General features: G+C 47.8%; 1 long non-coding RNA gene across 1 annotated transcript; it reads right to left on the bottom strand.

Moving 5' to 3' along the window:
• On the bottom strand, positions 1-25,817 carry LOC108352314 (uncharacterized). The gene is made up of 3 exons (XR_001840478.3): positions 25,425-25,817; positions 25,207-25,304; positions 1-718 (listed from the first exon to the last, which is right to left on the bottom strand). It is a non-coding gene; the product is annotated as an uncharacterized LOC108352314 (long non-coding RNA).
• Positions 25,818-26,996: the final 1,179 nt, after the last annotated feature.

The following is a 26,996-nucleotide window of genomic DNA, read 5'->3' as shown; positions in this document are numbered from 1 at the left end:
TTCTTTATAAAGAAATAATGTGTATTTAAAAATTAAAGAACTAGGGGTTGGGGATTTGGCTCAGTGGTAGAGCGCTTGCCTAGCAAGCGCAAGGCCCTGGGTTTGGGCCCCAGCTCCGAAAAAAAGAAAAAAAAAATTAAAGAACTAGAGGATTGGAGAGATGGCTTAGCAGTTAAGAGCATTGGCTCCTCTTGGAGAAGATTCACACTCAATTCCCAGCACACATAAGCCAGCTCACAAACTGGCTGTAACTCCTGCTCCAGGGGATCTGACACCTTTTCTTGTTTTTGAGGGTATCTGTGTGTGCCCCCTCATACACAGTGGGGGAGGAAGAATGAGGAGAGAGAGAGAGAGAGAGAGACACTATTATTACCTATACTCCATCAACCAAGGAATACCATTCCCTTAAACACAGATAGCATATCTGAGGCCTTGAATTGGGTTTTGCATGGATAGAGACAGAAGTCACCCAGTGCTTCAGGAATCTGACAAATCAGAGTCTTTCTCAGTAGTGGAGAACAGGAGCTGAACTCCGTTCTGAGGTCAACCAGAACTCTGGATGGAGTGATGGCATTCGACAGTGGGGCTCAGCACCGACGCTCAGGTTGAAGGGTCCTTCTTCAAGGCAGTAAGGCTTTTGTTCATTCCGGAATCCAAGACTGGCCTGGAGATTCTAGTTCCAATAAACTCCACGTCTGAATTGCTCTTCAAATTCTTGCTAGGGAAACACAGATGTGGGATTAGACAGATCTCGCCAGATTCAGGGAAAATAAATAAAATCACAACATAGGTACCAGTGTGTCTTGCAAGCAGGTAATTTTGCCCAGGTACTGTGAGGTACACAGTTTCCAGTACTAGCTCGGTACTCCCGGGAAGAAGAGGTATTCTCGGCCTCCAGAAAAGCTGCGTCATATGCACCTGTTCCTGCAGGCTTCCTGCACTTTACTGGACCTTGGAAAAGCAGGATCCCTCTGGGTCATCCAAGAGAACACCCACAATAGCAATCATTTGTCTTCTCGTGCAACGGGCTGCCTGGAAATACCAGAAAGAGCCTAGAGCGATGTTTCATTGCTTAGAACAGTGGTTCCCACCCTTCATAACGCTACCAACTTTCAACACAGTTCCTCACATTGTGGTGACCTCCAACCATGAAATTATTTTATTGCTACTTCATAAAGGTAACTTTGTTACTGTTATGAATCACAGTGTAAACGTATCACAGGCAGGATATCTGATACCTGATTTCCCCCAAGGGGTCCTGCTGCATAGGTTGAGAACCACTGTTCTAGAAACTGATTACTGGCATGCTGGGCCGTGTTTGCTACTCCTCAACCTGTTAGGTCTCTAAGGACCTGGGTGGAGAAAGAGGAAAGAGCAGGAAAAGTTCCTTCCCCAACTCTAAGAGGCTTCAAATGTTCTCTAATCTGAATATTCTTCCTACCCTTTTGCACTTTGCAGCCCTTTGCACCCAGTCTCTGCCTCTTCTCTCCCATGCCTGGGTATCACTAAATGTAGTAGACTGGTGGCAATACCTGCATTAGAGGGTCTCCTGGTAAGGTATGGCTTCTTCCTGCATGCCCTCGGGAGTGCTGGCTGCACCTGCCTCTGACACTCCTCTCCACAGCTCCCACCCCCTTGTCAATCATTCTGTACATCAGAGACGGCGACCGCCACATATTCCAGCATATCCTCCTGAAGAAGAAGAAAGCTCCCAGGAGAGCCTGAGCCACGCGTTAGTCACTTATCGTTGCTGTGATAAGGCAGCATGACTAAAATCAATTTAAGAGGTGTTGTTGTTGTTGTTGTTGTTGTGGTGGTGGTGGTGGTGGTGGTGGTGGTGGTGGTGGTGTTTTGGTTTGCTTTACGGTTCTGGTGGGAGAGTCCATATGGCATGGAGGACATAGCAGCAGGCAGCCACCGTAGGAAGTCCAGAGATCACTTTACAGCTACACAGAGAAAGCAAAGAGGGAGTGAGCACAGGACGTGGGCAAGGCTACAACCCTCAAAGGCTGCCCATGGTGATGTACTTCCTCCATCAAGGCATAACTTCCCCCAAACAGTGCATCAATGGGGGAAACCAAACTTTAAAATACATGAGCCTATTGGCTCTCAAACAACCATAGGAGCTTTTATTGACTCAGCCAGCAGTTTGAAGAACCAGCGTGTATGCCTGAGACTTCTGAGGGGCAAAGGAGATAGCATAGTGGGCAAAGTGCCTGACACGCAAGCATGGAGAACTGCGTTCCTTTCCTGAGCATCCATGAAAAGCCAGGTATAGAACACACCTGACACGCCAGCTTTGGGTACATGGAGAGAGAAGGATTCCTGGGGCCTACTGGCTGGCTAGATTAGCCAAACTAAGAAGTTACAGGCCAATTTGTGAGCTGTTTCAAAACACAAGGGAGAGTGATTGAGGGAGAAACCTCTGGCTTCTACACATGTATGTGGATACCCATTTGCACATGCACACACATACATGCACATGTTTGCACACACCCACATATGCATATGCACACATACATGCACACATCAGACACACACCCATGTACACATACATGCATGTATACATATCCACACATGCATATACACACATGTACACATACATGCATACATGCACACACCACATATACATACATACACATACCATACACGCATCACACACAAATAGTCACACACATGCATGTGCATATGCACACACACATGAATGCACACATACAACTTTTTATTCCATAGTCTTCCTCACTCCCTTTTTCCTCCTCCTTTCTTTCCTGCCAGCAATCCCTTAGCTATAGCCATCTTGATAATATAGAAAGTTCTGACCAAAACAGAGGGCTGAACTTTGAAGATCCCTTAATTATTTTTAGTGGAGAATAAACTCTAGGATTTCTTGGTAATGACAGTACAGTAAAACTCTATGATTAAGAGATGAATCATAGTTGTTTAAAATAAATTTGTTACAGAACCAATTGGAGCTGCTAAAATTACCTGCAGTGTTCTATGTGAATGGCCAAGAGGTACCAAACACAAAACGGCTAATCAAGAGTCATAGGCTGGGACAATGTAGCCTCCTCTAAGAGTTAAGACTTGTTTTCAACATGGGAGGATCCAGAGGCCTGGAGGGAAAATCAGCCTGCAGGACGGGCCGTGCAGGGTGAGTAAATCCCAGAGGACCACCAGATAGGTGGAGGAGACTGTGGAGGCCTCAGGTTGCAGCAGTGAGAGAGCAAGGGAGAGCTATTTCTCCCTGCCTGGCTGCCGAGATGATTCGTTACTCTGCTTTCTCGAAATCACAGGAATTACCCACTTAATTGTTGGCACATGGTGCTGATAATGTACCAATTAATGACTGATTAGGAAGATTTTTCCAGAACATTAGGTTCTGGGAGGAAGTCTTCTCCAAGAACCATCCCTTTCGTGTTTTCTGTCTTCTTCCTGTGGTTCACAGCTCAGTGTGCTCCCAGCCAGTCTGGGTTTATTTGTGGTGACGGCTGGCTGTTCCATTCGCTTACCTCAGAAGGCCGGTCTGAATAAATAAAGAATGAGAGCCCTGATCACCTTCTGAGAGTAAAGCGCAAGGCTTCCATCCAGCTCGGAGCTCTGGAATGTGGGTGCAAGTCAGGTGAGGATGGGAGGAGAGTGAGGGTGGTGGGAGGGTTGGAGGGACCCTGCCTTGGTCCTTTCTGAGGCAGGGACACAAGGTCCCCTGAAGTGAATGGACGAGGTTAGAGGGTCCAGGAACCCATGCTGGTGGCAAGGATGACTTGGGACCCAATAGGGTAAGCAAAAAAAGAGAAGCTGACGTAGGTTCCAGTTCTCTGGTAGAGGAAGGTCAGATAACAAGTAATGACCGGGAAGCCAGTGTGGATGGACAGACAGATAGCTACACCGTTAGTCACAAACGGCATCACTCCTGCATTTGCCCACTCAGACATACCCAGGCAGCACCTGCTATGGGTCACGCTTTGTTCAAGTCACCAGGACACAGCAGTGCCAAGGGAAACCCTGTTCTCACAGAGCTGGTGGTTTAAGAATCGGACCATGCTTCAGTGAGTGGACTGTTGCAAATGCCATACCATCCTTCATCCTTTCTCCAAGATGCTAGCATGGACGCTGTTTTATATTTTATTACTCTACCTATTTTGATTTTCAAGTGAAATCACCATCTTCACATTCTGGGCACATGTCAACAATGTCTTGGGTATCTCCCACCATCCTTAGGGGCAGACAAGAGTAATATTATTGTCATCTGAGAACCCCTGGTTCAGTGCGACAAGTTGTAAGTAGGCATGCATATGGTAGACAGAGAGAACCCAGGGCTGAGTGGACCATGGCGACAGCTGCTCCCACTGGAAAGTGAGCAAAGCCCTCGAGAAGCTGAGGGAAGACATGATGTTGGGGTCCAGGTGTGGGTATCCATGGTCCCTCGCAAAGGGGGGTGTCAGGGTGCTCTTGTAGAGCACAGAGTCTGTTCTGCTGGAGAAATAAGGTGGAAAGCGTTTGGGAGAAGCCGCAGAGGTAGGCGACACAGGTTCTCAGAGCCATATGCTGGAACCACAGGATAAGCAAGGCGTTGAATCACTTCCCGCCATCTTCTCACAAGCCTGTGACTTGGTTGGCCAGCGTGGCTCAGTGGGGTCTCTGCTTCGAGTCTCATGAACCGAAGCTGTGGAACTGACCAACCGAGCTCTTGCCCGGAGGTTCGGAGAAAATTAATTTCTCATTTTTTCTGGTCGTTAGCAGAGTGCACTTCCCAGGGTTGTGGACCGAGACCCCATGCTCTTGCCATCTGTTTGCTGGCCTTGACCCGAAGCCTCTTGCCAGTCTGGTTCTTGCTCATGGCCTCTGCCTGTCAGAGCCAGAGGGGCCTGTGAATGATCTTCAGTCTTGGAGCGCGTCCAGCCTCTCCCACTGCCTCTAGGCTGAGCCGGTGTCTTGCTTTTAAGTTTGTAGACCCACCCAGCTGACACACATTGAGAGGGATTATACAAGCAAACTGGCAGTCTCTCTTCCGTTTGTATTAATGAGGTGCCAGTGACCAGATACTTAAGTAGAAATGTGGATAATTGTGGACGTAGTGATATTAAGTTTCACTTCCTGAGCTCCTTAACCACTTACATGTGAAAGCTGCATTTCAGAAAAAGGTTGTTCAAGGGCAGGAAAGAGACATAAGGGCCTGAAAGGAAAGTGTGCAAGCTGAGATACAGTTATCAAAGCAAGAATCACCCAGAAGCTAGCGATCACGGTGCCCACTGGTGTTTTGGGAGTAGCCAATTGCTTTCTGGTTGGGTTTGAGGTACTTTCCACAGTAGAAAGCCATGCATGGTACTGGGCGCCTGGCCAAGACCCTCGGGCTGGAGAGGGCATAGGCCTGGAAGAACACACTGCTTGTGGGGTCTACGTGGATCCCCCATTTAAATACTCATCTTTATACGGGTAGACTAGCGTGGCTCTCAGAGGAGAAGCTTTTTTTTGCATGGGCAGTGGTTAGTGGCAGCTTACGACAGGTCAAAGTGCCGAGAACAATCGAGCGTCGATGCTTGGCCACAGAAGAGAGAGTGTGATGCAGAAGCTCTTGATGCACAGGGACAGATAGATACTGTTGCTGTCCAGGCCACAGGACCACTAGAATTTCCTTGGGACCATCACCTGCATGTGCTGTGGGGAGAACTGAGTCAGGTGCTCTTGGAAAGAAAGGCATAATATTTTTCCCACTTGGGTCCCCTGAGAGCCTTTGCCAGTGTGTTTGGGGCCCAAGCCCATCTCTATCTCCCTCTGTCCTCTAGGGTAAGAATTGGGAAGGTGAGTTGTCTTTTTTTTTTTTTTTAAGATTTATTTATTATATATAAGTACACTGTCGCCGTCTTCAGACACACCAGAAGAGCGTGTTAGATCTCATTACAGATGGTTGCGAACCACCGTGTGGTTGCTGGGATTTGAACTCAAGACCTCTGGAAGAGCAGCCCGTGCTCTTAACTGCTGAGCCATCTCTCCAGCCCAAGTTGTCTTCTCAATTCCAGATTCTTTGGTTTAGTCTATATTCTCCTCAGACATGTCCAGCAATGGACGGCTTTGCAAATGGTCTCAATGTGTGTCCCTTCTTTGCCCAGCGCTGACGTTGAGAGCCTTGTACCCACAATGATGGTAGGGGGATGCCCGACCTCTGGGAGGTAAATAGATCACCAAGGGGAGTCCCTGAGGAATGGAATTAGATTCCCCTATAAGAGAGGCTTCTTGTCCCTCTCCAGCATGAGCTCAAGGTGAGAAAGTGAATCTACCAGAAAGTGGTCCCCAGCAGATTTGGAACCCCTCAGGGACTCTGTCTCAGACTTGCGGCCTCCAGAATGGAAAGATAATTTCTGTTATTTACAAGTGTACTGGCTGGTTTTATGTGTCAACGTGACACAAGCTGGAGTTATCACAGAGAAAGGAGCCTCAGTTGTGGAAATGCCTTCATGAGACCCAGCTGTAAGTTATTTTCTCAACTAGTGATCAAGGCGAGGAGGACCCAGCCCATTGTGGGTGGAGTCATCCCTGGGCTGGTGGTCTTGGGTTCTATAAGACAGCAAGCTGAGCAAGCCAGGGGAAGCAAGCCTGTAAGAAACATCCTTCCATGACCTCTGCATCAGCTCCTGCTTCCTGCCCTGTGTGAGTTCCTGTCCTGACTTCCTTTGGTGATGAACAGCTATGTGGAAGTGTAAGCTGAATAAACCCTTTCCTCCCCAACTTGCTTCTTGGTCCTGATGTTTGTGCAGGAATACAAATCCTGACTAAGACAACAAGCCTCCCAGCCTGAGGCATTTTGTTACAGCAGCCCCATCAGTAACAGACAGTATTATTGTTCACATTAAATTCATGTGCCCTGGGGGTTGGGGATTTAGCTCAGTGGTAGAGCGCTTGCCTAGGAAGCACAAGGCCCTGGGTTCAGTCCCCAGTTCTGAAAAAAAGAACAACAAAAAAAAAAAAAGTCATGTGCCCTGGAAGACAAAGGGGTTCTCATCCGTTCGGAAGATGAAGTAGGCAACTTTCTGACTCTTTCCTTAGATTTTCATCAAGTGCTATTTGAACATAAATTTCAAATGGTCCAAAGCATGAGAGAGAACCAGCAACGGGTCACAGGTTGTCCCCCTGAAAGGTGGAACTTTCAGCTGCCTGCGTTACTGGGCGACAGTGAGGAAGAGCCTCTTGTCACAGCTGAGTTCATTACATGGCTTTAATAACCTGTGGTGTCCTCAAGAGTAATGAAGGTGACGTTGAGCGTGGGTTGGGTGGAGGTGTGAGGCAGGAAGCTTTGAGTCATGTTGCTAGGGTAACTGTGTCCATGGCCAATCAGGGCGTTCAGGCCTGTGTGTGAATGGAGTTGTGGCTCCAAGTCCTCTGAGGTTTTGAGACATCATCTACTTGAGAGGAAACCAGAGATACCAGCAGAAGGAGAGTTAGATACACAAGCAAAGAGAGCCAGAGACTGAGAGTGAGGGAGGGAGGGACAAGCCTGAATGAAACAGAGGCAGCCAGCCAGATCCTTGTTGTTTTGCTTTTTTTTTTTTTTAAAGATTTATTATATATAAGTACACTGTAGCTGTCTTCAGACACACCAGAAGAGGGCATCAGATCTCATTACAGATGGTTGTGAGCCACCATGTGGTTGCTGGGATTTGAACTCAGGATCTCTGGAAGAGCAGTCAGTGCTCTTAACCTCTGAGCCATCTCTCCAGCCCATTGTTTTGCTTTTAATGCTAATTTTCTTTGCCCATTTTGTTGCCAGCTCTGGGCTGATTGTGTTTCTCCCCCCTGAGCACCACTGCTCTGTGTCTGAGAAGAGGCCTGTCCCCCAAATCAAGCAAAGCAACACCCCCTTCCCCCAAGTCATGGCGCTGGAGTCCTGAAGCGCTGGCCATGGTCACACTCATGTGGTCATCCACCCTCAGGAGCCAGAGAGGAATGCTGGTGCTCAGCTCACTTTCTCTGAGCTGAGACCCCAGACCACGCCATGGTCCCTGTCCACGCTTAGGCTGGGCCTTCCCACCTCAATAAACCTGTTTGAGAAAATCCCTCACAGATGTGCTGAGAGGTGTTTCCATGGTGATTCTAAATACAGTCGAGTTGACAATAAAAGTTACCATGGCAGCATCTATATCTGTGTGTGCGTGCCTGCGTGTGTGCATGTGTGTGTGCGTGTGTGTGCGTGTGTGTGTGTGTATGTGTGTGTATGTGTGTGTATGTGTGTGTGTATGTGTGTATGTGTGTGTATGTGTGTATGTGTGTGTGTATGTGTGTATGTGTGTGTATGTGTGTGTATGTGTGTGTATGTGTGTTTATGTGTGTGTATGTGTGTGTATGTGTGTATGTGTGTGTGTATGTGTGTGTATGTGTGTGTGTATGTGTGTATGTGTGTGTATGTGTGTGTGTATGTGTGTGTATATGTGTGTGTGTATGTGTGTGTATGTGTGTATGTGTGTGTGTGTGTGTGTGTGCTGGTACGCATGTGTGTGCCCCTGCACGTGCACGCATGTGCCATTCTGCACAGAGTTAACAGAGGAGAGGATCTGGGGTGGGATATTACTTGCTGGAGTTAGTAAATCCTAAAAGGGTCTTTGCCCTTCTGTCTTAATCAGTGTTCTCTTGCTGATGAAGAGGGACCATGACCACAGCAACTCTTAGAAAAGAAAGCATTTTACAGGGGTGTGCTTACTGGTTTACTCCACTATCCTTACGCTGGGAGCACTGGTAGCAGGCATACAGGCAGACATGGTAGCTGAGAATTCTACATCTGAATTTGAAGACAGCAGGAGGCCTGGCTTGGGCTTTTGAAACCCCCAAACCCACTTTGATAAAATACTTCTCCAACAAGGCCACACCTCTTAATTTCTGTCCAGTAGCACTGTTCTTTTTCCCCCCCATCTTTATTAAATTGGGTATTTCTTATTTACATTTCAAGTGTTATTCCCTTTCCTGGTTTCCAGGCCAACATCCCGCTAACCCCTCCCCTTCCCCTTCTATATGGGTGTTCCCCTCCCCACCCTCCCCCCATTACCACCCTCCCCCCAGCAATCACGTTCACTGGGGGTTCAGTCTTAGCAGGACCCAGGGCTTCCCCTTCCACTGGTGCCCTTACTAGGCTATTCATTGCTACCTATGAGGTCAGAGTCCAGGGTCAGTCCATGTATAGTCTTTAGGTAGTGGCTTAGTCCCTGGAAGCTCTGGTTGCTTGACATTGTTGTACATATGGGGTCTCGAGCCCCTTCAAGCTCTTCCAGTTCTTTCTCTGATTCCTTCAACGGGGGACCTATTCTCAGTTCAGTGGCTTGCTGCTGGCATTCGCCTATATATTTGCTGTATTCTGGCTGTATCTCTCAGGAGAGATCTACATCCAGTTCCTGTCAGCCTGAACCTGAACCTCTTTGCTTCATCCATCTTATCTAGTTTGGTGGCTGTATGTGTATGGTTCACATGTGGGGCAGGCTCTGAATGGGTGTTCCTTCAGTCTCTGTTCTAAACTTTGCCTCCCTATCCCCTCCTAAGGGTATTCTTGTTCCCCTTTTAAAGAAGGAGTAAAGCATCTGCATTTTCGTCATCCTTCTTGAGTTTCATGTGTTCTGTGTATCTTGGGTAATTCAAGCATTTGGGCTAATAGCCACTTATCAATGAGTGCATACCATGTATGTTTTTCTGTGATTGAGTTACCTCACTCAGGATGATATTTTCTAGTTCCATCCACTTGCCTATGAATTTCATAAAGTCATTGTTTTTGATAGTGGAGTAGTATTCCATTGTGTAGATGTACCACATTTTCTGTATGAAGGGCATCTGGGCTTTCCAGCTTTTGGCTATTATAAATAAGGCTGCTATGAACATAGTGGAGCATGTATCTTTGTTATATGTTGGGGCATCTTTTGGGTATATGCCCAAGAGAGGTATAGCTGGGTCCTCAGGTAATACAATGTCCAATTTTCTGAGGAACCTCCAGAATGATTTCCAGAATGGTTATACCAGTCTGCAATCCCACCAACAATGGAGGAGTGTTCCTCTTTCTCCACATCCTCGCCAGCATCTGCTGTCACCTGAGTTTTTGATCTTAGCCATTCTGACTGGTGTGAGGTGGAATCTCAGGGTTGTTTTGATTTACATTTCCCTTATGACTAAAGATGTTGAACATTTCTTTAGGTGCTTCTCAGCCATTCAATGTTCCTCAGCTGTGAATTCTTTGTTTAGCTCTGAACCCCATTTTTAAATAGGGTTATTTGTCTCCCTGTAATCTAACTTTGTGAGTTCTTTGTATATTTTGGATATAAACCCTCTATCTGTTGTAGGATTGGTAAAGATCGTTTCCCAATCTGTTCGTAGTAGCACAATCCTCTAATGACCAAGCATTCAAATCTATGAGCCTGGGGGCGGGAGGGGGGAGGGAGCATTCCTATTCAAACCACTACATACTCTTAAATTTATATCTTAAATCATGCTGAGATGGAAACCTCAGAAAGCAGGAGAAAAGGATGGGGTTTAATAAGAATATTGGGTTACAGACATAGCTCAGTTGGCAAAGTAACTGCTTTGAAGGCACAGAGACCTGAATTGCATTCTAGAACCCATATTAAAGTGGGGGGGCATAAGAGCACTTGTTTGTATTCCCAGCACTAGGGAGAGAGACAGGAGGGTCTCTCATGTTCACAGGTGAGTGCCAGGCCAGCAAGAAACCCTTTCTCAAAACACAAGGTGGGCCGGATGTGACGGAGCACATCTGTAAAACACTCAGGAGACAGATGCACGGGGGTCTCTGTGAGTTCAAGGCCAACCTGGTCTGTCTAGCAAATTCAAAGGCCAGCTAGGGCTGTGCAGACAGAGAAGATCTCAGATGTCCAACACAAGAAAATGCGAGATGATAACTCTTGAGGAATAACCCAAGGTTGATGTGGGTGGTCACACACATGTACCTGCACAGGTATCACACATACAACACACACGCACACACGCGCGCACACACGCGCACACACACTCACACCCAGTAGGAATATTAATTGGCTCTGGAGATGAAGTATTCCAAGGAGGCATTTCAGGCCCCAAATGAGTTTCTTGGGGCTTTCTGGCTTAAAAGTGTTGAGATTCATCATTTCAATTGTTGGGGGGCTAATTGGCTCCTCCAACCAGTTGGTTCCTTGTTGCAGGAGAATCCTTCCTTGCCATTCCGGTTTCTGGCAGTTGCCAAATGGCTTTGGTGTCCCAAGGCTTGTAGGGAATCCTGTAGCATCTCAATTCTGTGCCTGCCTGCGTCTGAATGATAGCTGTCATTGGATTAGGGCCCATCTGACCTCATTGGAAGTATTTACAAATTAGAGCCACACACAGGTATCTTCCACCTGTCTGGAGATGCAGCACCCCTGAACTCAGTACGCCGAAAGCCATCACAGGAATGGCAGCAGTGACAGTGGGTAGGGATAGGCTTGTGCCCACTAAGAGGTGTTTCGGAGTGGCAGACATCCCTGTGGAACAGCAGACAGACATCCCTCTGGAAGAGCAGGCATCACTCTGGAGCAATCCACTTGGACCATTGGAACTGTGGTCAGCAGGATTCGGTACCACCTAGGAGAAATGCCTCTGGGCCCAACTATGAGGATATATCCAGGGAGGTTTAACTGAGGGGAGTTGCCAGGGCTGTACGACCGAGGGAAGACACTCCCTGGATATTGGTGTCATCATCCCATCAGCTAGGGTTCTGAACTGGATAGAAAGGAGCCAGTGATCACATTCACTGTGACCGACTGCCTAAGGCTCTCACCCTGATTGGTTGTTCCTTCTAGGTACAAGCCAGAATAAACCCTCCCTCCCTTCCTTCCTTCCTTCCTTCCTTCCTTTCCTTCCTTTCCTTCCTTCCTTCCTTCCTTCCTTCCTTTCCTTCCTTTTCCTTCCTTCCTCCCTTCCTTTCCTTCCTTTTCCTTCCTTTTCTTCCTTCCTTCCTTCCTTCCTTTCCTTCCTTCCTTCCTTTCCTTCCTTCCTTTCCTTCCTTCCTTCCTTCCTTCCTTCCTTCCTTCCTTTCCTTCCTTCCTTCCTTCCTTCCTTCCCTCCTTCCTTTCCTTCCTTCCTTCCTTCCTTCCTTTCCTTCCTTCCTTCCTTCCTTCCTTTCCTTCCTTCCTTCCTTCCTTCCTTCCTTCCTTCCTTCCTTCCTTCCTTTCCTTCCTTCCTTCCTTCCTTTCCTTCCTTCCTTCCTTTCTTCCTTCCTTCCTTCCTCCCTCCCTCCCTCCTTCCCTTCCCTTCCCTTCCCTTTCCTTCCTTCCTTCCTTCCTTCCTTCCTTCCTTCCTCCCTTCCTTAACTTGGTTTTGTCACTGCCACACTGCCACAATGAAAGTAAGAGCAGAATGGACTTACAGTGAAGAAACGTCTTACAATCACGGCTCTGCCTTCAGAACCCGCTATTAATTAGTTCGCTTCTCTGCGCCCTGGAGCCTTTGATTTCTTTGCCTACAGGCAGTTTAATAAAGTGAGGGGTGAATGGGGGTAGTGAGGAGGGTGGTCTGTAAATAAAGGCTCTCAGCGCCTCCCGCATCTGGACAGAATGTCCTGGAAGGAAGTCGTATACGTGCTTAATGATGTGTTTTGTTAGTATTCGAGCTCTGTTGCGGCTGTTTGGGGGGCAGTTCCTTTAAAAGCATGCTTTTAGGGGGTAAGGAATCTTCTGAGTGGGACTGGGAAAAGAGTTAATGTAAACTACACCCTGAGTGAGTGCACACAGTTGCCTCAGTGCTCTCCTATGTGGCTGCTGCAGGCACAAAGTCTCCTTCAGAGGTTTGCAAACCTCTGCAGGAGATGGGGGCTGGTCTGTGGCATGTTGCCTGGGGTTTTCCAAGCCCTGGCGGTGTTGCACTCTGTTTGATTGTTGCCTTGGGGCCAGCTCAGGAACTTCTCTTATCTGTAACACCACTTATACCCTATACTTTCAACCCTCTAATCCAAGATTTTCTTCAACAATAAAAATCCCTTGGGAAGCACCCAGAGCAGACTTTGCAGTTGGGGTCCGATGGAGCACCCATCAGCTCTCAGGGTTGTAGAGCACTCCTAGTGGAGCGCTCCTAACACACAAACTGGCTGAGACTGACCCTGGCTTAGTGCTCTGTCTGCTACTGATGCCTTCGCCCTCCAGGCTGACAGTGCTAGAGCCCATGAGTACGTGGCATTTTACAGCAAGAGTCTTGGTACTTATCATTAAATTAAGAACCAGGTGGTGGAGAGCCTCCTGGTGATATAGTGTGTTGGCTCCTGGTGTATGGTGCTATTGAGGGAGTGGTGGATCTTTAGGGATAGGGCTTGGTGGAGGTCTTAGTACAACTGAGTTCACGTGACCTTGAAGGAGACTGTGGGGTTCCAGTCACTTCCTCTCACCTTGCTTCACAACCTCCACGAGGTGAACCATTGCCAACATGTGCACTGCAGGCCTTACTCAACAATCTAGCTGATCATGGACCGCTGAAGCCATGAACCAAAGTAAATGTTTCTCCTTTAAGCTCTCTCTCAGGCAGTATGCCCTACTAAGCGCTGACAAATATGTCTGTACTATCTGGGTATTCCTGGGATGGGTGGTAGAATTTCCCATTCCCAAACCTGACACCTTAGCATCAGGTTTACTGTGAGCGACTGAGAAGAAACATAGACTGACCTGTACTTCTCTGTCTACGGGCAGGGCATGGATTTGTGAAAGTGTTTCCACCTCTTCCTTGAGGAGGGGTAGAAGTTAATCAGCAGCTGATAACAGACACTTCTCAGCCTCTGATGAGATCAGAGAGTCTGGCCACAGCTCTTCCTACCGGACCTACCACAACATTCCCCATATATCTACCTCTGGAGACTTGCCACTCTCGGGGGACACAGGTTCCTACTTTGGTTTGTTCTTTATAAGTAGCCTGCCCTTTAGGGGACTATGTTATTGTCCTCACAAGCTACAGACTGTATGTTGCTGTGATAAAACATTATGACCGAAGGCAACGTAAGGAAGAATTTATTCTGGATTATGGTTCCAGAGGGGTAAGAATCCATTATGGCGAGGTGGAGGCAGGGAGTGGCAAAACATTGAAAGATCACATCTTTAACCTCAGGCACAAAGCTGAGAGAGAAAGAGAGGAAATGGAGGGAGAGGGGAGAGAGAAGAAGGAGGAGAAAGAGGAGAGAGAGGAGAGAGGGGAGAAGAGAGAAGGGAAAGAGAAGAGGAGGAGAAAGAGGGAATGGTGCCGCCCACAGTGGGCAAGTCTTTCACCTCCATTAAAGCAATCATGAGAATTCCTTGCAGAAATGCCCACTAGCCGTGCCACGCTTGCCAAACCTTCATCAAGACATCTCAGGTAATTCAGGTTGTGTCCAGTTGACATTTAGAAGTACCCGTCCCAGCTACTTAGTCCAAATTCTGGTCTTTGAACTGTTCTTTGCAGAGTGCCTCCGTGAATTACCGCGATGCATGCATCAGTACACTGGGTATCCAGTACACTGCTGAGGGGTTTCTTCTTAAGTCTAATTCACAGAGCCATTGTTGTGAACTGAGAAATGTTTTCCTTCTCGGCATCCCCCAAACAGCAAGTCTTAAAAGCAGCCCAGTTTCTGGTCGGTTATCACAGGAGCAGCAGTAGAGCTGACCTGGGGAATGGAAACTGAGTAGTGTCCCATTAACCCATCCCATGATCCTCATGGGCAGCATGAGGAGGGGACGGAGTACCAGCAGGGCAGAACCAGTAGCATTTCCAGTGGAGAATGGTGACTCAGCAGAAGCCACAGAAGGTGGGGGAGAGAGGAGGGAAAGGAGTCGGGGCAGAGCCCCACCTTGATGGAGCAGTAGAGATGTGATAAGCCCTCCCCCTTCATTCCCTGCTTCTGATGTGATAAGCCCTCCCCCTTCATTCCCTGCTTCTGATGTTCTGATTGACAGGATGCTCCCTCCATCAGACTCCTAATCCCATGGTACACAGTGTGTGTGAGCAGCAGTTCTTCCCAGATTGTAGGCTGCTGGTCAGAAAGGAGATATGAGGAAAAATGAGATGTCTAGAAAAACATGCCTAACCCCTTGTGGTGACCACCATTGCTACAGCTTGGGACTTGAACTGTTTCCCTGTATACTGAAAGCCTGGCTAATCTGAAGGCTTAGTCTCCAGCTTACTGTGCAACTGGGAGGCGACAAAACTTTAGAAAGTGAGTGTCATTGTTAGGGTTTTACTTCTGTGAACAGACACTATGTCCAACACAACTGTTACGAGGCCAGCATTTCACTGGGGCTGCCTTACAGCTTCAGAGGTTCAGTCCATTATCATCAAGGCAGGAGCATGACAGTGTCCAGGCAGGCAGGGTGCAGGAGGAGCTGAGTTCTACATCTTCATGTGAAGTTTGCTAGCAGAGTACTGGTTTCCAGGCAGCTAGGATGGGAGTCTTAATGCATCCACAGTGACACACCTACTCCAATAAGGCACACCTACTCCCACAAGGCCACACCTACTCCAACAAGGCTACTCCCTGGGCCTAGCATATACAAACCATGGAGGAGGTCAGGGCACTGGGACTGTGCCTTTGAAGGGGGCACTGGACCGCCAGGCCCTTCTTCTTCTGTTCACATTCCAGGTGTGAGCTTTCTGGCTTTACTCTGCCATGCTTTGCTACCAGGATGTGCTGCCCTGGGTCATGAGCTGATACCTCTGGAACGTGAGCCAAAATAAATCCTCTTTGTTCTAGAAGCTGGTGTATCATAGAACATCTGTTACAGAATCAGGGAGCTGAGTAACACAAAGGCTCTCTAGGAAAAACAAACAACCAATTTATGTTCTATTGCATTTCTCCCTGAAGAGAAGTGCTAACACTGTAAAGCACAGAGTTTGTTGGATAAACAATGGCTAAAATGCATTCGCTCCTCAAGGACTACTTCTCTCCTCATGGGCTGTTATCAGCCCACAGGGAATGTGCAGGCAGAGCCAGGGAAAGGACTCCGGTTGGTGAAGGTGCTTGCACTGTAACCATGAGGACCCCAGTGTAATACCAACACACGTATCAAAGCTGGGTGTGACAGAGCATGTCCTGTGACTGCAGTGCAGGGGATGTGAACACAGGAGCAGTCTGAGGACTTGGTCACAGGGTGGTCTAACTGAAAAGGACAGTTTCAAGTTCAGTGGGTGGAACGGAGGAAGACGATATCTAGCATTGGCCTCTGACCTACACACATGCACATGTATACACACACAAGCACACATGCATATACATGTGTGTATATATGTACACATGTGCACACACAAATATATACATACACAACACGCACACACATGCATATACACACGTGTGCACACACATACATGTACACATGTATACATATGCATACATACCACACACCCATACATACAAATACACAGTGCACACACATACATGTATACATGTATACCTATGCATACATACCACACATGTATCAATATATTACACACAAACACACATGCACACATGCTCACACACAGTTTAGTGATGGGAGGTGTCTGGGGAGATCTACTGCAGACCTAAGCACTACTAAGTAGACTGTGGCCCTGACTTCGCTTATGCCTGGTTTGGTGGGATCTCTCCTGTTTGCGCCCAAACATGATTGTCTTGAGGATAATTTTTTTTTCTTAACCTCAAACATGTACAAGTTTGGCTTTTGAAAGAAAATATTTCTTCTAGAATGGCTGATGTCAGCCAAACCTTTATCTCGATCCAACAGTGATTAGGAAATCCTTTCATTTCCTCATGGATTTCCCATCATCCCATTATGTTTCTCTCAGTCTCAAAATCACCCCTTCCCCCTACACCCAATCTCACTGAAGTAGGAAGAAGAGGGTTGCCTTGTATGGCAGCTGTGCTGTGATAACACCTTGGTAAAATGCAGTGCAGCGGAGGAAGAGTCTATTTGGCTCACCATTCCAGATTATCATCCATCGGAAGAAGGAACTGAAAGCTGACAGGAATTGGGCCCAGCTAGCAAGGTCACATAAAGATCATCTACATAGTAATATATGCTATAAAGAACACAGAGGAAATGAACATGTGCTTAGCGCTCAGCTAGCTCTCTCTACTCTTATACAGACCATGACCCAAACCCAGGGAATGGCACTATCCACTGTGGGCTGAATCTTCCCACATCAAGTAAGGCAAGTAATATATCCTCCCATACTCATGCCCATAGGCCAAGCAACACTTTCCCGTACTCATGCCCATAGGTCAAACAACACTCTCCCATAGACATGCCCACAGGCCAAGCAAGATTAGACAACTCCTCTATGAGACTCTCCTCTCAGGTGACTTTACACTATGGAAGATTGACAGTCAAAAACAACCATCACAAGGGTCTTCGTTAGTTCTTGCCTGGACAACCTGAGAAACAACAGCTACAGAAGCCTGGTATCCTTACGGTCTTGACTTCTTGGAGGGAAAAGACAAGATCTGTCAGTAAGGGACAGAGCCCAGCTGGTCTTAGGGTTAGTGAGTCCTCAGAGCACCTCAAGTGTTCTGGGTGCCACATTTTCTGAGAGATACTCACTGACTGGATTCTGTTGTGTTGGGCTCAGTAAACCATCCCTGTGAGAAGGGCAAGCCGATGTGGTAGCCATGGGGTAGCCAACATGGATGAGGGAGGTTTGGAAGTTTCATGGTCAACCCTCTGAGCATTTATGGTTCCTGATCTCTTCTTAAGATGATACCAGTTGTAATGGAGTGGGACTCTTATTACTGGATCCCCTCACTAGAGGTTTTAACTCCAAATGCAGCCATGTTCTGAGGCAGTGGAGGGAAGGTCTTCTGCAATGGCTTCAGTGACATATCTAAGGGTCTTGAATTCACTTTTGAAGTATTTGGGGATTGAATCCAAGGTCTCCCACCTGCTAGGTGTTCAGTCTACCACTGAACTACACTGAACTCCTAAGGATATTTTAAAATGTAATTTGGGAATGTCACTGTCAAGTATAAGGGGGCAGGATTCAAAATCAAATTCACAATTTGGAGTCTCTCAACAGTTTTGAGTCTTGGGTCCAAACACAAGCCAACAAGGGTGGACCTTGTTCCAGCTTCTAGAAGCTCTGGGGGCCTCAGGGGTGAGGGCTATTTGTCTGCTCACTCTGTTAGCTCTGAGGAGTCTCTTCCAGACATACAACAGATGACACTTCATTGTCTGTGATGTGTCAGAACCAGCCAGCCACACGGACCTATAGTTCATCTGTGGACTGGAATAGAGACTCACTTGTTTCCAGTGAGTAAACAAAGGGAAGGTGTCTGAATTTTGAAAGGAACAAGGCCAGCTTTATCGTGGGTCTTTTTGCGTGTCCTTGAGCGGAGGCACACATATGCCATGGCGTATGTGAGGCAGGGTCCCTTGCTCACTGTTACGCATGCCGGGCTAGCCTGTAGCTGGGATCTGTCTCCATCTATCTCACTGCAGGAACAGTGAGATTCACATGAATGCTGTTACCTCCGACTCCTTGTGTGTCCTGGGGACCTGAACTCTGGTCTTCATCTACTAAGACATCTTTCCTGTTGCCCCCTTTCCTCCTGGAATGAAATCTTCCCCATTACCCTTTTCTTTCTGAGTTTAAGATCCTTCTTTCCCATCTACTGCTGCCTTGGATTGGGACCACAGTCTACTGAGGCTGTGGTGCATATGTATGGTGTCAACAGCTTCTCTGTCCTTCTGTTAAATGCCGGTGGCATTTCTTCTCAGCGATAATCAACGAGGTCTTTTGAAGTTTGTCCACTGGGGCAAGATTACTTCCACTGGGAGTGCTGTAATGAGATACAGCGGTCCTCCCACGTAGTATGCGAATGCTCTAAGTACACAGAGGTGGCTTGCGCTGGTGTTTGTCGGACTGATAGCTGGTTATAGGTGACTAACAGGCAGGTAGAAAATACAGTATGGACGCACATGCTAAAGGGATGTTTGTTCCCAGGATGGGTTAGAGCAGGACGCCACAGTCTTGACACCCTATTCAGAAAACCACACGACTTAAAATTTATGGAGTATTTATAGAGTACCCCATGTGACATTTCTGACTCTGCCGGTCCGCTGTGGTCACAGAGGAATAGAAAACGCTGAGCAGAGAGATGGGCTAGTGCCTGGGCTTGGATTCCTTATGGATTACTCTGTGGTCTGCCGGTGACACAGGGCCAGGTCTCATGATGTATAAGGGAGATGGAGGGATGCCACTTGCGGGGTGAGTGCTAGCCTCACAGGTGGGATCTCCCAACATTTCTCAGATGGTTGTGACCTTAGTTACTCGGAGTCCATCCACCCTTAGGTTCCAGATGAAAACCTACAGTATCTCAGGGGTGCAGGGACACCATCTTCACACCTCCATCACACCGCTGGGCTTGAGTGCTGCACGAACCTGCAGGCTACTGCTTCTGGGGGGCACCTCAGACCTACCTGCCTCAGGCCCTTGCCCTTGCCCTGCTAGGATCAGCCTCTGATAGCAAAATTAGATGGTGGAGAAGGAGAAAGAATAGAGATCTGAGCTAGCAGCATAGTCTCTTTACAGTCAGGGGTATTCCCAAAGACTGGGGACTAGTTGGTGCCAGGGGCCCTCTATAGCAGAGCAATGGCTGCCCACAGAGGCAGCTGGTCCCCCCACCCCACCCCAGGGTTCACCGTCCTTATTTTATATAGAACTCCAATGTGGCTTGCCTTTGTAACCACAAGATGTAAACTCCACTGGGGAGGGTGCTCCTGGAGTTTCCCTTAGAATCTCCAGTAAAACCATGTCCTTTCCATCCCAGTGTGCAAGACAAAGAGGTGAGGTGCGAGCTCACCAGAGCACAGTGGAAGTTATCCATCCCAAGTGAACACTACATCTCCAGCAACTTATGGAAAATGGAAGTAGGCAGGCAAACATGGTGGTTGCCTCTTGGCAGGAATCCTGTGGCCCCTCTGATTTTGAATGCAGTGTTTCTCCTGGTCCCAAGAAAAGAGGTCTTCCTGATACAACCTCCTCAGACTGGTAGCAATGGGCATATCCATTTTCTGGCCTCTTTTGCTCCCAGGAGGTGTACACTTGGAGGATGAGCACTGAAGAATGGTAACACCAGTATGCCTGACCTCCCTCTAAACATACCCTCCTGTGGAGGTGGGATGGCCTGCTCATGGGTGCAATGCACACATTTCTTTTGTAAACTTAACCTGGTAATTAGGTCTATCCTTGATGAGGCATTGCTCCATGACCCCTACTTTACCAAAATCTACAGGGAACTGTAAAGAGAAAAACCTGATGTTCTGGACACACTGTGCTTAACAGGTTGTGAATCTTTGGAATACTGTGGCTGCCTTCCGTGCTCTCTATGGCCATTCACACGCAGTTCTGAAACGTAACACTCCCTACGTAAGCATTGTGAAAACACTTACAAGATGAGAATATACGTCCCGGCTTCAGGCACGTCAAGTGATATCAGTGATCTTTACTCCTGCTGCTTTATTTTCTATTAAAGTCTCCGACAAGAGCACATGCCTCTCTCTCAGGTTGGAAGGAGTTTAGGGTTGACATTGTTCTTGAGCAGGCACTCATAAAGTCTTTTTGTGAACAGCATTGTTATGTGGGAGTTATCACACAAATAAAACCTTTTTAGAAACCCGGACTTCCCACACGGTTAACTGTGTGGGTGTAGACTAGGGCTGGCTTTTATGGCCCACCTGATACCTTGTTGCTTTGACAATGAGAGGCTTAGCACACCAGAACAAAGGGGTGCTGTCTAAACTTGGGTAACGGACACAATAACTTAACATACTTCTCAGAGCCATCAGGCTCCTACAGTTGAACACCAGCCCAGGGGAGGACAGCTGCACCTGTCCCCTGCCAACTATCCGACTATCCATTGTGTGCCCATCAGAGAAATCACTTTGCCCTATTGGACCTGCACTCGTCTGTGATAGAATACGGTAGGCCCAGCCAATGGTTGGCTTTGAAGAATGAGTCACTTGGTCATTTCTGGAGGGAAAAAAACTGGCATTGCCAAGATGAAAAAGAAGCAGAAAGAAGCCCCAGGCCACCAATATTTCTCAACATCTGCTCCTAGAGAAAACAATGTTTATTGTGGTAAAATCTGCATGTCATAAAATTTCCCATTGCAACCACTTTTAGGGGTTCATTCCAAAGGCATCAAGCACGCTCGCACAGAGGTAAAGCCATCCCAACCATACAGCTCCGAACACTTTCATGTCCCCCAACTAAGTCTCCTCAATACATGATGGCCCCCTGCCCCAGCCTCACGCCCCCATTCTACCGATGTCTCGTCTCTGTAGGGAGCAGTAGGGAGCTCTCACAAGTGCCCTCCACAGCACCTGTCACTTTGTAGCTGGCTTATTTCACATCTAACTTTTCAAAGGTTTGTGCAGCCATGGAGTGATGGAGTCTTGTTTCTCTTTGGGATAAAGAGATATCTGCTTGTTCATTCATCACTCAGAGCAAACGTCTTCCACTCGTTCACACACCGATGAGATGTTTCCTAAAGAACACTGTGAGTGACTTTACCGAGTGAATGATCTTTCAATCTCTTTAATCCTGTGTTAAAACTCTAGTGAATTGTAAAGTAAGTGGCAAGTCTTTAGAGAACACTAAATATGTAAACAGGAGTGCCGTCCCTCCCCCACCTCCCTGTAGAATTATTTTTCTTCTGTTTTGTTCTAGAAGAATATGTAGGGTACAAAGTCTACATTTCAAAAATAGGATTTCTGCAGCTAATCATCTTAACGGGGACATAAATGCCAGCCCAGCCTCTGTGAGTCATTTCTTGGATTCTAAGAGGAATGCATTTCAGACAGGAGGGTTTTTTTTTTTTTTTTTTTTTTTTTAATCTTTGAGGTTTGTTTTAAGAAGTGCCAGAAGCAAAGGCGAAATCATAAACTGCCTGGAGCCCCACTCAGATCCAGAGGCAGCTCTGAAGCCTGCGGGCTAGGCAGACCCTTGGCTGGAGAGACCCATCCTGCTGTTGGCAGGGCTCATCTGTGCACTGGGGGGCAGGGCGGGATGGGGTGGTGGTGGTGTCTGTATCCTGTGAAGTCTCTTGATTTAAGAACACACTAAGGTGGCCTTGAGTGATGGTTTAGTAGTTAGCAGCATTGGCTGTTCTTCCAGAGGACTTGGGTTAAGTTCCCAGCCCCCACGAGATGCTTTCTGCCGTGTAACCCCAGTCTCAGGGACACTCTCATCTGGCCTCCACAGGCACTGCACATGCATCCTGCACAGACGTACATGTGGGGGAAATGTCTGATTATATAAAATTAAACATTAGCATCACAAAGTGAGGAAGGCATGGTACAGTAGAGAGGAGTCTAGGAGAAGAAACAGGGCCTTTAAAAAGCTCTTTGGAACCATCTTTGGACGTCAATCTCTTTGAGCAGCACTGTGCCGTTCTGGCTTTACCCGCTCTAGTCACCAGCAGAAGCATTGAGCAGACACGTGTGGAGAGCCATTGCTAGCCATGAGTACCTTCCACCCAGAGACCCTGCCATGCTGCATTGTCAGGTTGCACTTGGATCCACCTGGATCCCTGAATGTCATCAATGGTCTTCCCTTGTGAATAAGAGTCACAAGGCATCATGTCCCTGGGGTGGGGGCGGGGTGGGGGAGGTCGCCTTTTCTCATCCTCTATGCCTGAGGGCTAAAGTTTCTGGCCACAAGTGATCACCACAAACAGTCCTAAGTGAAGGAGGACCCACCAAAGGCCCCAGTAATAGAGGACGCTCACTCCCGTGACTCCATGGTGTAGGGGCAGGTATGCTGCTGGGTCCATGAAGTCCTGTGATCCGTAACAGAGGGTAGCAGTGGGTTAGCTGATGACAAATAGGTGACAGTGAATCCACTCAGGGATTTCATATCACAGGAAGCCCCAGAAGATTGGTGAAGAATGGGACTCTTTCCAGATGCTTGCAACCACCCAGCTCTCTAATCAAGAAACAGCTCCCTGGAGCAGGGCTCTCCACATACCTCAAACAAACCCCAGTTTACACACCTGTCAAGCCTAGCACTCTAACGGCACCTAGTACAGGACACGTCCTCAATCAAGTGTTCACTTGTACCAGGGACCTCATGTCAGGTGTGCCTTGACCAAACTTCAATGGAAAGCGTTAGAATAAGTTTCTAAAGTAGTGAGCAGGGTCCAAATGGCCACGTGGTGGAAGGACTTCCAAGGGTCAGTTTCAGTGAGACGGTCCACTTTATTACTCCAAGGGTATAAGGGTTTGGGGTGTTATGAGCAGGAAGGACTGATTGGTCATTGGTCATGACACAGTACCTAATTATCATATGGCTGCGTGGGACTTCCATGCTGAATCATGCAGGGCTTTCAGGAAGCTCTGTGCATGTTCATCCTCTAGATAAGGTTAGAGACCCTCCCCAAATAAGGTTAGTCAGAGGAAGGGATACCCCTCGGGGAACGGGAGTCCTCCATTTCCTGCTGTACTCAGAGAACTATCAGAACATGGTGAACTGGTACCTTAACGGCAGGTCTTCTAACATTTTCTCCCACCTGCAGGGATCCCCTGCCCCCTACATTCCCCATACTCTGTAAGACCAAGACCAGCTTGGTGTCTTTGGTAGAGGGAAAAGGAAAAAGAGGAATGGTCTCAGGGAGGGAGAAAGGCATGAGATTTTCCATGTCAAGGTTTAAGAGTAACCAGTGTATTCAAAAGAGAAGAAAGACAAGAGGGTGACATTAGAGAATCAGAGGACAACAGCGAGCCCAGGGACTGAGGTGCAAGTTGTACAAGGATTGGACGGGTGGGTGGTGGGTGGGAAGGGAGGCAGCTTTGTTGGGCTTGTAGGTTTGCAGTGGAGGTCTCTTGGCTCCTGTGTTTGAGAACCAGCCCCTGTATGTTTGGCTTCTTGGGCCAGCTGTACTTAGCACAGCGGCATCCACTGTCCTTCAGTTGACCCTAGTTGTTCTCTACCCATCCCCCACCTACTTGTTTGCAAGTGTGCTTGTGGGACTGGATATGGGGATAGGCATGACTCAGAGTTAGAAGTTTGGAAAAGAAAGATGCACCAGGTGATGTCTAAGTTCACCCATAGACCCCGAATCTGTAAGCCAGGGAAGGTGGCCAGGGAAAGCAAACCCGAAACAGTTCAAAAGGCTCCCACTGCAGGGTATTTAGCAGCAAGGTGGGCTGAAGAAGGAAGCCGAGGTTTCCCCCCACAGCTCCAGGTTCAAGATGCTGGGCACTTCCGGGGTCCGGGGATTGAACCATTTTTCCCCACGCATGCGCACACGCACACACTCCTGTAGAAAATGAGTATATGGACCACCACCCTCATCTTGTTCAGGTTCCAGTGATGAGCATCCAGGAGGCTCAGTTTGTGATATTATTTCAGGAGGACCTTTTTTTTTTTTTTTTTTTTTTGGTTCTTTTTTTTCAGAGCTGGGGACCGACCGAACCCAGGGCCTTGCGCTTCCTAGGCAAGCGCTCTACCACTGAGCTAAATCCCCAGCCCCTCAGGAGGACCTTTTTATGTCTCCTTGATGTTCCCACCAGAAGCAGCCAAGTCACCATAGAAGCTCAAGGCCACCGTTGACATCAGCGTTTTGACATCAACCTGTGAGGTGCTGAAGGAGTCCTCTTGTGCCTTTTTGCTTCAAGGGACTTGCAAGCCTCACGTCTTTTAAACAAAGTCCCTGATTAACAGAAGCAGCCTGAGAGCTTTGATCTGTCTCAACAAAGGCTCCCTGGGTTTAGCCAAAAACCAAGTTCTATTTGTTTTTGTTTTGTGTTTTTCTGTTAAGATCTTGGGACTGGAAAGCACTGAGGTTTTCTGGAAGGTTCTGTTGGTGGGGTGGCTGCTCTGGAACTGGTGGCCGACCATTCTAGGGGCTCTTGGGAAGTGGCATCTGCCAAGGAAATTTAGGGTAATAAGTTGTGTATGGTTCAGTTTTCTATGCTTTTTGTGTGTACAGGTATGTCTGTGTGTCTGTGTGTGTGTATGTGTGTGTCTGTGTGTGTGTGTGTCTGTGCATGTGTTTGCGTATATGTATGTGTTCATCTGCCTTTGGGTGCACATGTGTCCACATGCGTGTGGAAGCCATAGAGCAATCTTAAGTGACATTCCTCAGACATTTCCACTTCATGCCATAATCTCTCACTGAGATCCAGGACCTGCTCTTTAGCCTAGGCTAGCTAGTTCCAGGGACCTTCTTGCCTCTGGCCTACTCAGCAGAGCAGCCAGCATGGGCTTTCCATTCTGAGATTATCAAGTTACCTGTATCAGTCCAGTCAGGTGTAGCAGCAGCCACAGTTATCTGAGAGGTCAGGGAGCCTCACCCTTCATCCAGGAAGCTGGCTTCAGCTGCAGATACTCTGCAAAGCAAATTTGCTTTGTAATTTAGAAACAGCTGGCAAAAGAAATCAAGCAATATAAAAAAGTCCCATCGCCGTGAACAAGTTCCTGCCTTCCCACCCACCTGGCCCTGGTCTCACCTTGCAGTAAGATTGAGATGGCTATCTTTATTCTGTTTGAGCATGATATATCATTCTTCATGTGACTCAAGGATACATGATCATTTCAAAAATACCCATATTGTTGGGATAGAAATCTCAGCACGATGGGCCAACATGGTTCCGAGTGCAAAGGTTTAATGAGAGAAGAAGAGTAGAAGAGGAGAGAAATAATGGTCGGCCATGAGAACGTGGGGGAAAGGAGGGAGGGGAATGGGGAGAGAAGGGACAAAGGGGAAGAGGGGAAAAGGGGAAGAGGGCAAGAGCAAGAGGACAGGAGAAGAGAAGAGGATGAGGAGATAATGAGGAGGGGGCAAGCAGCCCCTTTTATAGTGAGTCAGGCACAGCTGGTTGTTGCCAGGTAACTGTGGGGCGGAGCATACCTGGCTGTTGCCAGGTAGCTGTGGGGGTGGAGCTTAGACAGAATGCCAACACATATGGGCCCTTAGGCCGGGACTTTGTGCCCAGAGCAATGAGGACCAGCTGGTCTGTGCTTGTACTATTTTGGTGACTCAGCTGGAGAATTGTAAGGTCGAATGATATTAAACTGTCTTTGGGGCCCTCAGGTTGACACATGAAGATCTGAGTACCCTGCCTGTGTCCTAACTACTCTGTGTTTGCCATCCCAGAACAGCTCAGTAGGCATCAGCGGTCCCCACTCTCCCACTGAAGGCAGACATTTCTGCCCTTCTTCTACTAAAAAGATAATTTAGGACTGTGGTACCCAGTACGGCCTCCCTTCAGCAATTCTGAGCTTTGGCTCTGGAAGGGCCTGGAGCATGTGTTCTCTGTGGGCAAAGGGGACCCGAGAAGGTTCTCAGCCTTCTCGGCAGGTAGGATGGGACAGGTCTAGTGTGAGCAACACAGCACTGAGACAAGACGGCACTGCAGATCCGCAAGCACGCCTACGGGGGCAGCAGTGTGTGACTGCTCCAAAACCACACCAGAGAGATAGGGTGTTGTTTCAGTAGACAGGCTCTCGCTGCCTACATGGAAGCCGTGAATACTTCTGCTGAGAGGACAAACAGCTGGGGAGACACTGGCCTCTTCCTCACTTTCTCAGAGAAGCAAGATGTCATATGGCTACCTCCATTTAAAATTCTTTCTAGTTCCTTTAGTTAAAATAGGCCCTGTCTTTTCCCTTTCCCACCTAGACTTGACCATTAACTGCCACTCTTCTCCCTGCCCCTTCTCCCTTTCCTCCCCCTTTCCTCAGTCTCCTTTTTTTAACCAAAAAAATATCTAGCTGACCAAAGTACAAATTTCAGTATCCTCACAGGCAGGCATTGTTTTGGTTAATAACCCAAGTCAAATAACCAGTAATCATTTGATTTTTTTTTTTTTGAGGCACATATAACTGATTCTGGAAGAAAAAATTCCAGAGCTATGAGAAGTGCTGACTCTGGCCTCCAGACCACATTTCACTCGATGGTCACAGGCCCCTTGGGAGGGATTTTGCCGTCAGCTACAGGAACACTGGCCTCTAAAGGGGCTCCTCAACCTGTGTTCAATGGGCAGGCAAAGGAGGAAGCAGAGCGAAAACTGCTGAGCTCC

The sequence above is a fragment of the Rattus norvegicus genome, chromosome 11 (assembly GCF_036323735.1).
Source record: "Rattus norvegicus strain BN/NHsdMcwi chromosome 11, GRCr8, whole genome shotgun sequence".
Taxonomy (NCBI): domain Eukaryota; kingdom Metazoa; phylum Chordata; class Mammalia; order Rodentia; family Muridae; genus Rattus; species Rattus norvegicus.
The sequence above is the reverse complement of the archived record's forward strand: the minus strand, read 5'-3'. Positions and strand labels throughout refer to the sequence as shown.